The following is a 13,084-nucleotide window of genomic DNA, read 5'->3' on the forward strand; positions in this document are numbered from 1 at the left end:
TATCCTCCGTTGCCTCGTCGCCATTGGTTTCCTTTGGAGTGTCCGCCATATATATACCGTATGAGGAGGTGGCCGTCCACCGCCCTGTGAGCGGTGGCTCCTGTAATTCTCCTACATCATCGTCCATACCGTCGATGTCTTCGGAGTCGAAGTCAAGCATGTCGGTTAGATCATCGATCGTGGCAATGAAGTGGGTGGTGGGTGGGCAACGAATTCCGTCGTCTGCTTCCCACTCAAGCCGGACATAGTTCAGCCCAGAGTCTTCTAACAAAGAGAGAGACTTCAATAAGTTCAGCATGTCGCCAAAGGGCGAGTGCTGAAAGACGTCCGCCGCGGTGAACTCCATCACTGGAGCCCAACCAGGCTCGGCGGGCTCGGGGACGCGCGGACTGGAGCCTACAACCGGATATGAATTCGGGGGTCCGGAGTCACAGGCTCCCTCAGAAGTGAGGCCTGTGTTCGGCTCCATCGCCGATGAGGGTACGGCCTGCGGGGCGGGGTCCAGCCCTCTGTCCTTAGGCAACGCAACCTGCCCTGGATTTAGATCCGAGGCTTCTGCCGGGGTGATATCCCGAGCATCGTCTGACAGCAGGTCTAAGCCGTGCTCATCATGACTGTTAGCGCTCCTGGCACTGGCCCGAATCCGTCGAAGATCATGTCTCCGCGAATATCCGTTGTGTAGTTCAAGTTTCCGAACTTGACCTGGTGGCCGGGGGCATAGCTATCGATCTGCTCCAGGTGGCCAAGCGAATTGGCCCGTAGTGCGAAGCCGCCGAACACAAAGATCTGTCCGGGGAGAAAGTCTCGCCCTGGACAGCGTCGTTGATGATGATTGAAGGAGCCATCGAGCCTGACAGCGACAACACAGAGGAACTCTCAATGAAAGCACCAATGTCGGTGTCAAAACCGGCGGATCTCGGGTAGGGGGTCCCAATCTGTGCGTCAAGGTTGATGGTAACAGGAAGCAAGGGACACAGATGTTTACCCAGGTTCGGGCCCTCTCGATGGAGGTAAAACCCTACTTCCTGCTTGATTAATATTGATGATATGGGTAGTACAAGAGTAGATCTACCACGAGATCGTAGAGGCTAAACCCTAAGAGCTAGCCTATGATGGTATGATTGTAATTGTGATCGGCCATCTAAGGACCAACCTCTCTGGTTTATATAGACACCGGAGAGGGCTAGGGTTTACATGGAGTCGGTTACAAGGAAGGAAATATAATATCCGGATCGCCAAGCTTGCCTTCCACGCAAAGGAGAGTCCCATCCAGACACGGGCTGAAGTCTTGAGTCTTGTATCTTCACGCTTCAATAGTCCGGACGTTGTACACCATCCGGCTGTCCGGATACCCCCTAATCCAGGACTCCCTCAACTACCTCTTGGGAAGGGGAAGGAGCCGGACCGAACTTCTTCTTCTTCTTCTTCTTGTCCTTACCATTCTTGGATGTGGGATCAAACCCAATTCCCTCCTTGGCAACACACTCCTTTTGGTTGCTCAAGAGGTGATCAAGGTTTTTCTCCCCTTGGATGCAAGATGCAAGCCCTTTCTCAAATTGAGCCTTCAACTTCTTATTCTCCTCTTGGATAGAGGTGCAACCATGAACAAAGTTAGCCATACAAGCATCATTATTTAAACCCATGTGAGGTATGAAAGTGAGAGAATTAATGGTTGTAGCTTTAAGTTGAGCATAAGACTCGGTGAGGGCAATGAGGTCACCTTTGACAACCTTGGAACTAGTCACGAGGAACTCATGTTCCTCAACAAGTCTCGCATGATAAACTATAAGCTTTTCCATTCTAACATTAAGAGCACCTTTGTTTTCAATAGAAAGTTGCAAAGCATCATTGGTTTTAACACAGTCAATTTGATGAGCCGACAAGGCTTCCTCGAGTGATGCTCTCATGACACTTTCTTCATTTAGTTTGTGCTCGAGGAGATCGACTCTCTCTTTTTCCTCTATGAGGAGGTTTTCAATGTTCTCAATAAAGTCATCGCGTTCGGCAAGTGACTTAAGGAGATCGCCAAAATGAGCACGAGCTTCACCATGAAGAGTTTTAATGAAAGCCATCAAGGATTCCTTGTCATTATCCATGCCCTCATCACACTCATCCTCCACTATCTCACACGAGACATTCGGAGTGTAGATGTTGGGTTTCTTAGATGTGGACTTCGTTTTTACCTCTTTGGCCATAAGGCACAGATGAGTGAAAAGGCTTGTCCTTGTTTGGAGAGTCGAAGAGGCCGGTGGTGGAGGAGGAGGTACTGGTATGCACTGCAATGGCGGTCGTGCCCACTTGATCATCATCACTGTCATCTTCATCTCCGTACATGTATTCTTCATGAACAAGAGCCTTGTCATCCTTCTTCTTTGCAAACTTGGTGAACTTCTTCTTCTTGAGCACAAGCTTCTCGGATTTGTCTTCACGTCTCTCATACGGACAATCATGTACAAAGTGTCTTGGGCTATCACAATTAGAGCATTTCCTTCGTCCAAACAATCTTCCTTGAAGATTCTTCCCTTTGTTTGCCATGGTCCCATAGTACTTCTTGACTAAAAGGGCCAAGTCTTCCGCAAAGTCATTTGTCGGGCAAGAGGTGTCAACATCTTCGTCATATATCTCTTCACTCACTTATTCATCCCTTGGGGGTTGGCTTGTCACTTTCTTGGCCTTGAAGGCAAGATTGGAGTTCTTGGTTGCTTGAGAAATTGCAAAGGTCTTCTTGGACTTGGTCTCCAAGAGAACATGAGTTGAGAAAGTGGAAACAACTTGAGCTGCGGTCAACTTGTGATAATCTGAACGTTGATGTATTATCATGACCACGGTATGTTCCGTGAGAACCATAGCATCTATGAACTTGTCCTTGATGAAGTCATCACTTGCCTAAGTGCACCCAATGGTTCTCAAGTTGAGCACAAGGGACTTCAACCTTTGGTAGACCTCTTCCGCGGACTCACCCTCATTCCTCACAAAGAGATTGACTTCTTTCTTGAGCAAAGCCAATCGAGATCTTCGAATTGCTTCATCTCCTTTGATGGCCTCCTCAAGGGTGATTGAGGCAAAGTGTCCCGTTTTTTATGAGATGGTGATTATCGTTTTGGAGGAGTAGACTTTGACGATCTGACTACGTACGTGCGAGGACGTCGCACCTTAGCAATCGCTAAACCAACTCTGAGAGGTTATTGACCATGCTGGAGCACGATCAACCTGACCACGAGGGTCTATTTCCTGCGAGCAAATGAAGAACAAGCAAGAAACTGAGATTGCAATCTGGATATTGCGAATATAAGATGAAAGCTTTATTGATCAAAATGGGGTTCTGTGACGTCTTGGTTTGGTCGTTGAACACAAACGAAGTACGCGAAGTTGCAGCTATGGCGAACTTTTAATCTAAACAAAACCCAAAGTCTAAACGACGCCCTAAGGGTTGTATATATGGAGGAAGAGGGGGGGATTTCGTGGCCCCTGAGGGAGGGGTCCGAAACCAACCCTAACTCTTGTTTATCCACACATACGGACTCTAAAAACAACCTATAATCAAGTATTTCGAAATTACATGAGTCTGGCCCAATAATAAGGTGACGCGGTACCTAGAATAGCCCATGGATGAAAATTATGAAGTAGCATCTTGTATATTTTGTCCAAGGCTTCATGCACTCATTATGGTGGCTTCAACGTCCTGAAATCATCACTTCTAACTCCGTTCTTGTTCCCCTTGCGCATGCCATCATCTCCATGCTTGTTCTTGCTCCAATGTTCATCCTTCTCCAAGCTAGGCCCTTCATTTGTAAGCAAAATAAATGTATCCAATTTAGGCAGCATCATATTCTCGTGAACATTAGAATCATTACCAAGAAATGAAAGTACCTGGTAATTTAATTGGTGTGCGCGAGCTCTAGTAATTGGTCCAGTATGTATAGCAGCAGGGGTTGTGGGTGTAAGAATGGTATTGATGTCCTCGTCATCCTTCCCTTTTTGCAATGAAGTCGTCCTCGACGGAAGTTCATCTTCCTCTCCCAAACAAGGCTTCAAATCTACAATGTTAAAAGTGGGACTAACCCAAAATCTGCAGGCAGCTCAAATTTATATGCATTATCATTTATTTTCTCTAACACCTTAAAAGGTCCAGCAGCACGTGGCATTAGCTTTGATTTGCACAAATCAGGAAATCTATCCTTACACAAACATAACCAAACAAGATCTCCAGGTGCAAACACAACATGTTGAGCAACTAAACATTCATACCTGTCAGCATCTTCAGGAGCCATGTATTGCATCTCATGATCAGAATCATCTCCACCGTGTTCTTCACTTGTAATAAGAGCCAAAGTCTCCTCATCATAGTCACTAGCGGACTCGTACCCACCATCCTTAGTAGCAATCATCACACGCTGAGATTTGCATTCTCGCGCATAATGTCCTCTTCCCTTACAACGACAACAAATAATATCACTTGTGTGCCCTATTGATGCCATGGAAGAAGAAGAGCTCTGTGCAGGCCCGACAGGTGCGTTCTTGGCGTAGTGGTGGTTGTGCCTGCTTTCTTGTATCACGGCCGGAGGTGGCACCTGATGGAGGTGCTAGTGCAGTGGAAGTAGAATATGCACACGGTGTCCATGATGAAGGTCGACCTGCAGAAAAGTTAGTTCACGCCAATGCTTGTCGATCATGCACTTCACGTTCAGCTTTACAAGCAAGATGGAATAAACAAGTGATATTAGTATACTCCTTATACTCTAGAATGGTCTGAATCTCTCTATTTAAACCACCCATAAAACGTGCAAGCATAGCTTCATTCTCCTCAACAATACCACATCTAATCATGCCAGTTTGTAATTCCTGATAATATTCTTCTACAAAAAATTTCCCTTGTCTCAAACGCTACCGTTTTTGAAGTAATTCACGTTGATAATATGGTGGAACCCAACGAGTACGCATAGCAATTTTCAAAGCAGCCCAAGTAGCTGGAATAGGATATAATCTACAATGTTCAGACCACCATACACATGCAAAACTAGTGAAAGCACAAATAGCAACAACAACCCGTCTCTCCTCGGGATATTGTAAACAAGTAAAACGTTGTTCAGTTTCTAACTCCCAAGTAAGATATACATCAAGAATGTATCTACCCTCAAACGGTGGAATATTCAATTTCAGTTTAGGAATATGGTCATAATCTCGTACCTAAGGTGGTGGTGCAGGCCTACCGTTGCGAATATATACCTGAGGTCGACCTGTTGGTGGTGGTGCTGGTGGCTTCACGTAGTTCTGATTTTGATCAACCTCATCCTCGTAATAGTCCTCCACCTCTGCAGTAGCAGCAGGAGCTACAGAAGCACCAACAACAGTAGACTTTGATAGAGGCAAAGGTGTCCCATTTTTTGATGAGATGGTGATTATCATTTTGGAGGAGTGGACTTTGATGATCTGGCTACGTATGTGTGAGGACGTCGTGCCTTAGCAATCGCTAAACCAACTCCGAGAGGTTATTGACCACGCCGGAGCACGATCAAGCTGACCACGAGGGTCTATTTCCTGCGAGCAAACGAAGAATAAGCAAGAAACTAAGATTGCAATCTGGATATTGCAAATATAAGATGAAAGCTTTATTGATCAAGATGGTGTTCTGTGACATCTTGGTCTGGTCGTTGAACACAAATGAAGTACGCGAAGTTGCAGCTATGGTAAACTTTTAATCTAAACAAAACCCAAAGTCTAAACGACGCCCTAAGGGCTGTATATATGGAGGAAGAGGGGGAATTTCGTGGCCCCTGAGGGAGGGGTCTGAAACCAACCATAACTCTTGTTTCTCCTCACATACAGACTCTAAAAACAACCTATAATCAAGTATTTTGAAATTACATGGGCCTGGCCTAATAATAAGGTGACGCAACACCTAGAAAAGCCTTTGGACGAAAATTATGAAGTAGCATCTTGTATATTTTGTCCAAGGCTTCATGCACTCATTATGGTGGCTTCAACGTCCTGAAATCATCACTTGTAACTCTGTTCTTGTTCCCCTTGCGCATGCCATCATCTCCATGCTTGTTCTTGCTCCAATGTTCATCCTTCTCCAAGCTAGGCCCTTCATTTGTAAGCAAAATAAATGTATCCAATGTAGGCAGCATCATATTCTCATGAACATTAGAATCATTACCAAGAAAAGTTAGTACCTGGTAATTTAATTGGCGTGCGCGAGCTCCAGTAATTGGTCCAGTATGTATATCAGCAGGGGGTTGTGGGTGTAACAATGGTATTGATGTCTTCATCAAAGGGAATCCCATATTTCCTTTGTAGTTTTAAGGAGAGCATTGGAGTCACTATAGTCTTCGATCATAGCGGTGCGCAACATGTTGTGTGCGGTTGCATTGAGTTGGTCATCAACTGCTTCTCTTGGAGTGAGATCCATTGGGTCCTTGGGTTGAATCCATTGACCACAATCCACCATAGTTGAGTTGAAGCACTGCGCATGTAAGACTCCATATCTAGCTTCCACTTAGCAAACGCATTAGCTTTCAAAGGGGGCGGAGGCCCAACAGGATTAATGCGGGGATGTTGCAAGGGTTGAGGTGAGTAAAAGGGTTCCACGGCATTGTACTTGGGAACTTGAGTATGAGCCGGAGATGCAAGAGGTTCGAGTCATCCGCATCATGAATGGCATTTGGATCAAATGAGTTTGATGTGGATGTCGAGGACTTTAAGCGAGCATCAATTTCCTCCTTGACCTAGGATCGAACTTCTTTCAATATAGAGGCTTTAAGGTCCGCAAACATTGAAAGATTATTGGCCGCAGTCAAGGGAGCACCCGGGTTAACAGGAGCGGCGGGAGCAACGACTGGAGCACCAAGTACCTCGGGCGCGGCGGGGGGGGGGGGGGGGGGGCTAGGTTTTGACCATCCTCCGCAATGGGTGCGCCACCTCCCTTATTCCCTAGATCGACCATATCCTCTAAGGTTGTAAAACCTTATATCAGAGCACGAGGCTCTGATACCAATTGAAAGGATCGATACGGTCGACTAGAGGGGGGGGTGAATAGGTGACTACAACTTTTAATCTTTCTTGTCAATTTTAAGGTTTAGTGGATAAATAGGGTTCACTAGATATGCAACTAGGTGAACACAACCTATATGACAAGCAAACTTAAAGCAAGATATGCTAGGCAACAAACTAATTAGCAAGCCAACAAGCATACAAGGGAAATAAAGGTGCGGGAAAGGATTAACCACAAGTGAGGCGAGGACGCGAATTTTATCCCGAAGTTCACTCTTCCTTGGGGAAGAGCTACTCTCCGTTTAGAGCGGTTCCGGAGCCAAAGCCTGCAGAATGCCACGAAGACTCACCATAGTCTCTTTTGAGCCACCCCCAACGGATGAGCCTTGAATCACTCGGGGTTGGTCTTGAAGGCGACCACCACACCTTTACAAACTTCTTCGGAGCACACCACAAGCAAGGAAGCTTCCGGAGGAACCTCTAACCGCCTAGGAGCCCAAGCTCCAAGAGTAACAAGACAATGGGGAAGAAATGTTGCGGGGAACGCGATTTGGTTTGGTCAAGTTGTAGATCGGGTCTTGCTCTCCCAATCCCCGAATTTTCAACAGGTTTGGGTGGAGGGATTGAGAGTATTGAGCAAAATAAGGTGTAGAAATGGTGGAGCTCAACAAGACATTAGGGTTTTGGATGGAGGTGGAAGAAGGGGGCTTTTATAGTGTTCTTGCCCGGGTGGCCGTTTCTACCTGTTGGACCCCGTGCGCACGGGGTACTCAGAGCGTTCACGCAGTAGCCTGTGCGCACAGGGGTTAACAGAGCCCGTGCGCATGGGGTACCCAGAGAGTTACGCAGTACCCCGTGCGCACAGGGTACCCAGTAACTTTCTGTTATGAGCTTTCTGAGTACCATGAGCACACACACAATGACTTTAGGTGGTAGGAATGGGTAGGCTAGTGTATCAGGCTTGGCAAAGACATTCCCGCATAACTTTCATCCACACTAACCCCTCTTAACAGTGCGGTCTTTCCTACGACTCGAAGCAAACCAAAAAACTAAAACCTTCGACTCGTCGGAAGACCTCGCCTTTGACCTTTTTGAATTGGGGGGTCGCACATCTCCATCACGAAGCACTTGGAACCAATATCCTGAAATAAACCTTAACAACCGATATTAGTTCCACTAACCACATTGTCATCACACCAAAATATAGTATAAGTGCCACTTGCACTTGCAATGGGTGACAAAGATGTTACTATCTTTGCGAAGGTGGGGTGACAATGTATTACAGTGACAAAAGTTGTCTCCTTCCTTTTCATGACTTTTGATAGGGGAGTAATGGATACCACCTTAGTTGCGTCCATAGGGAGACCCCTAATCATCCTTGCCCTCGCCCACATTGGGGAGGAATGGTGGTGGCGTGTGTGATACAGAGCCGTGCATGAATGCACATATCTATACTTGGCTCTGCCCACTTATAAGTGTTAGCATAATTAAGTAGCATACATACTAGTGGTGAATCTGGATTCACTGCAAACACCTTAGCCATGTTGCAGATTCCATTATTTTTATACTCTCTTGTTTTAAAATATTACTTTCATGCACTTGAATTCAAGCCATAACACCCTTGCACTATTTTCACTTTCGCACCTAACTTACCAAAAGGATGTAATGGATGACAATGTGCGATTAATTTTGGTCAGATTCACGACAATGATCATTTGTGGCTGCATGTGCTTGCGCTCTTGTAAGAGTGGTTGGGTAACCCAAAGTATAAGGGTGATGTAACCAACTAATTCGTTTTCCCTCAATAGAGAACCAAAGTTTATTGAACTAGAAGGAGTTATTCCAACAAACAGAGTCACTAGTACCCGCACACAAAACACAGGACAAACTTCTCCCCGACATGTCAAGAAGGTTGCCAAGCTTCTTGTCTTGCTAGTTACAAGATTAAACTGTACGACCATGGTAGGAATTGATAGAAAGCTAAAGTAAAAGAAATGGTATAGCACGGTGATTTAAGTGAGGTTTTCAGTAAAGCAAGGTAGATTTATCGGGGCAATAGGTTCAGTAGTGCCATCTCTCCAAGCATACAAGTGTAGTGTGGTGAACAAATTGCAGTTGCATAACTATTAAATTAATATTTATGTTTATGATCATGACCATTCATGATATAATCTCATATATGTATTACGTGCGTGATATGTAGACTGTTATCCAACCGCATCTACAACTAATACTCTGCCCCAAGACCACTATCTAGTATGCTTCTCAGAGTATTAAATTCATGATAGGTAGAGCATTTCAACAAGCATGATGACATAATGTAGACAGTAAAACTATCATCCAAGTGTGATAAAGGAAACGAACGTTTTATCCTTAGTGGCAATAATACAATACATGTCTTGTCCATTTCCACACTGGCATATAGATCCCCGCAAGATATGAACCTGCTACAAAGCACAATTAAAGAACTGCTCATCAAACTTGCCCAAAGAATAGAAATAGATCGGAGAGCATACACAACTATTCAGTTATACAACATTTTCTAAGAGATTCAATTGATTTCAATGAACAATCTGACCAGAAAGTAACAATTCATCATATCATAACAAACACACGGATGATTACATCATATGGATCCCGATCATGTGAGGCGTCAACATGAACTTTGTATTGAATCACAAGAGAGAGAAGACGTCATCAAGCTACTGGTACGGACCCAAAGGTCTTAAAGGAACCACTCACGCATGGTCATGGAGATATCAAGGTTGATGAAGAAGCCTTTGGTAATGGATTCACCCTCTGGGAGGGTGCCGGAATAGGCCTCCAGATTAGATCTCCTCGCAAAGGGAATTTGCGGCGACAGAAAAAACAAAGGAATTTGGTACAAAGGGTTTCACAAAATATGGGATTTATAGGGGGAAGAATGGAACTAAGGCGGTGCACATGGGGCCCACACGACCATGGGGCGCGGGTCAGCTCCTGGCCGCGTGGGGCCCTCGGTTGGCCCCCCATTTGGGTCTGGTACTTTCTGGACTCTTCTTGTTGAGAAAAAAATCATATTAAATCCTCGTAATGTTTCGACCCTGCTGGATATTGATTTCCTGGAACATGATTTTAAATAGCACACTGAGGTCCACGTAACGGAATGCGGATAGAGGGTGCTATGTCCACGTAGCGGATTTGCAAAAATACTAGATTATTGTGTATATTTCTAGATCATTAACAAAAAAATAATGACATTTTATTTAAGCAATAGCGGACGCTATGTAGCGACCAAACCTCAAACAGTCTAATCTCTGTGCATCAGTGTCATCCCTGGATCAGTAATGCTGACACGCACAATACTCGAAGAATTTATAACAGAGTAGCAATCACACACTTATTACATCGAATGTCTCAAAAGAGAGCTTATTACAATAAATATGGCTTAAGGCCATCTAATAACGATAACAGCGGAATGCTTGGAAGATAAGTGAGTCCATCAACTCCAACGGCATCACTGAGTATAGAACCACGATCCTAAGGCATCTTACTCGTCGTCTGAAAAGTCTGCAACATGAACGTTGCAGCCCGAAAACGGGTCAGCACATGGAATATGCTGGCAAAGTAACACATAGAGAATAATGAAAGAGCAAAGCTATACTACATGCATATATGGCTGGTGGAAAGCTCTATGGTTACAGTTTTGCATAAAGCTAATTTTTCCCTACTATAAAGGAATACATTTTATTTAACTATCATGGTGGTTGTTAAACATTGAGAATGGTTGACAGCATTCTCATTCCCAATTAAGTAACATCGTCATTAAACAAACCCAACAATATTAATTAAAGTAACATGATGAGATTCACAGGATAATCCAAATATTAAATACTCAAAACGTCCATAACCGGGGACACGGCTAATCATGATTAGTTTATACACTCTACAGAGGTTGCACACTTTTTCCCACATGACTCGATCTCCTCCGTTGGTTTTCTCGCACTACATGGTGTTTGAGAAACGGATGACTGAGACATAGTCTTTCAGAAGCGCTAGCACCTTACGATGGGTAGACCTGTACACCTACTTTCCCCTACATCTGCTAGTCTACCACTGTAAGAGTTCGTACGGCTTAGTTAACTATGCTAGAGCCCATAATAGCATGTGGCTGCACACAGAAGTTTCTAGTATGAATAATCTTATGATCCCTTTGAGCTTGGGTGGCGGTCCAAAACAAACAGGCAATCCTGGAATACCCAGGTACCCCAATTCACCCAGATGTGTATTAAAGTTGCCACCTTAAATAAACCATTAATTAGCAATCTCACATCTGTCATGGATACACTCACCCAATCCACGTCTACTAGCATAGCATGGCATAATAAGCAAACGTAGGAGTAACTCCCAAGGGTTTGATAATAAAACAGGTAATAGGTACTACCTCATCTACTTCTCAAAACCCGCATATTAATCAGATCCTAATCATGCAATTGTTTGAGGGTTGATCTAATGCATAAAACTGGGTAATAAAGAAGTATGATCAAAGTGTTACTTGCCTTGCTGATGGTCCGCGAAACCTAGGGATTCGAAGTAGCAAGCGGCGCAATCCGACTACTCTATAGTAAGCAAACAAACAAACAAGCATACAATAAGTACTCATCTAATGCACAGGTAAAATTCAAATAAAATATCTAACCAAATAGTTCAACTTAAGAACTCCGGTTGCACAAAGAATCAAATCGAACGAAGAAACAAAATTCAAACGGCGAAAGAAACAAGCTTCATTTACTAATCTGGACCTAAGTAAATTTTTACAGAAGTAAAAACTTGTTTGAGTTGATTATTCGGAAAGAGGGTTTCAAGACAAAACTCCAGGCGCTTGAATCGCCTGATTCCGATAAACAAGCAAAAAGATATATTAAAACGAAAATCAGATCAGAAATCGCGATTAGAAAAATCACGGAATAAATCCGAGAAAAAGAAAAACGACGAACAGATTAACAAACGAACGTTCGTTATCTGGATCTAAACGATGAACGCGTTCGTTAAAATGAACGAACGAGCGAACGCTCGCTAATTAACCTAAACCGGGAAAAAACCAATCTAATAAAAAAACGAAACTAAAAAAACGAACGAAAACCGAATGGTTTTCTAGGAAAAACCGGCGGCGGCGAGGTCAACCTCGGGGTGCGGGTCGTCGGCGGCGGCGGCTCCGACAAGGGCGGCGATGGTCGGCGACGGGGTCCGACGAGGCGGCGGCGGTCGAGGGTGACGGTGGGCGGCGGCGACGGCAGCAGCTAGCGGGGCGGCGCGCGCGGCAGCGGGCGGCGGCGGCGGGCTAGGGTTAGGGTTTGGCGACGGCGGCGGCTTGGGCTGGCGGGGTCGGCCCGGGGCGGCGGCTTATAAAGACCCGGCCAGGCGGAGTCCTGGCCGGTTACGGCCCGTAGTCGGTTCAGTTTTTTTTAAATAATTATCGTGCAGAAAAACAAAAAAAAATACTAAACGGACTCCAAAAATCCCAAAATAAATTTTTCCCGGCTTCTAAAATCAAGGCGGTTTAGATGAACATTTATTTGGGGCCTATATGCAATTTTAAAAAACGCGCATTTTTCCTAAATTCAAATAAAATAGCGAGAAAATCTAAAATAAAATCTTATTTGATTTTTTTATTAAATCCTCAATATTTATTTATTTTTGGGAAAGTCATTTTATTCCCTCTCTCATATTTTTATAATTGAAATGATTGAAGATAAAATAAATTAAATCAAATGATCCTATTTACAAAATTTGAGGAAACTCAAATATGAAAATATCGAAATCCCCAACTCTCTCCGTGGGTCCTTGAGTTGCGTAGAATTTCTAGGATCAAGGCAGAATGCTTTAAAATATGATATGCAATAATGATCTATTTGTATAACATTCCAAATTGAAAATTTGGGATGTTACACGCTATCTCTGCGATGTGAAACTATGCGTGCAAAACAAAAAATATGCAGAAAACAACTCGCTTTGGTCACTAAATTAATAGGTTAGTACAAAAAATAATATAAAATGTTATAATTTTTTTAAATCGATATTACAATAGCATGAAAGAATATAAATTTGTTTG

The sequence above is a fragment of the Triticum aestivum genome, chromosome 2B, assembly GCF_018294505.1.
Source record: "Triticum aestivum cultivar Chinese Spring chromosome 2B, IWGSC CS RefSeq v2.1, whole genome shotgun sequence".
Taxonomy (NCBI): domain Eukaryota; kingdom Viridiplantae; phylum Streptophyta; class Magnoliopsida; order Poales; family Poaceae; genus Triticum; species Triticum aestivum.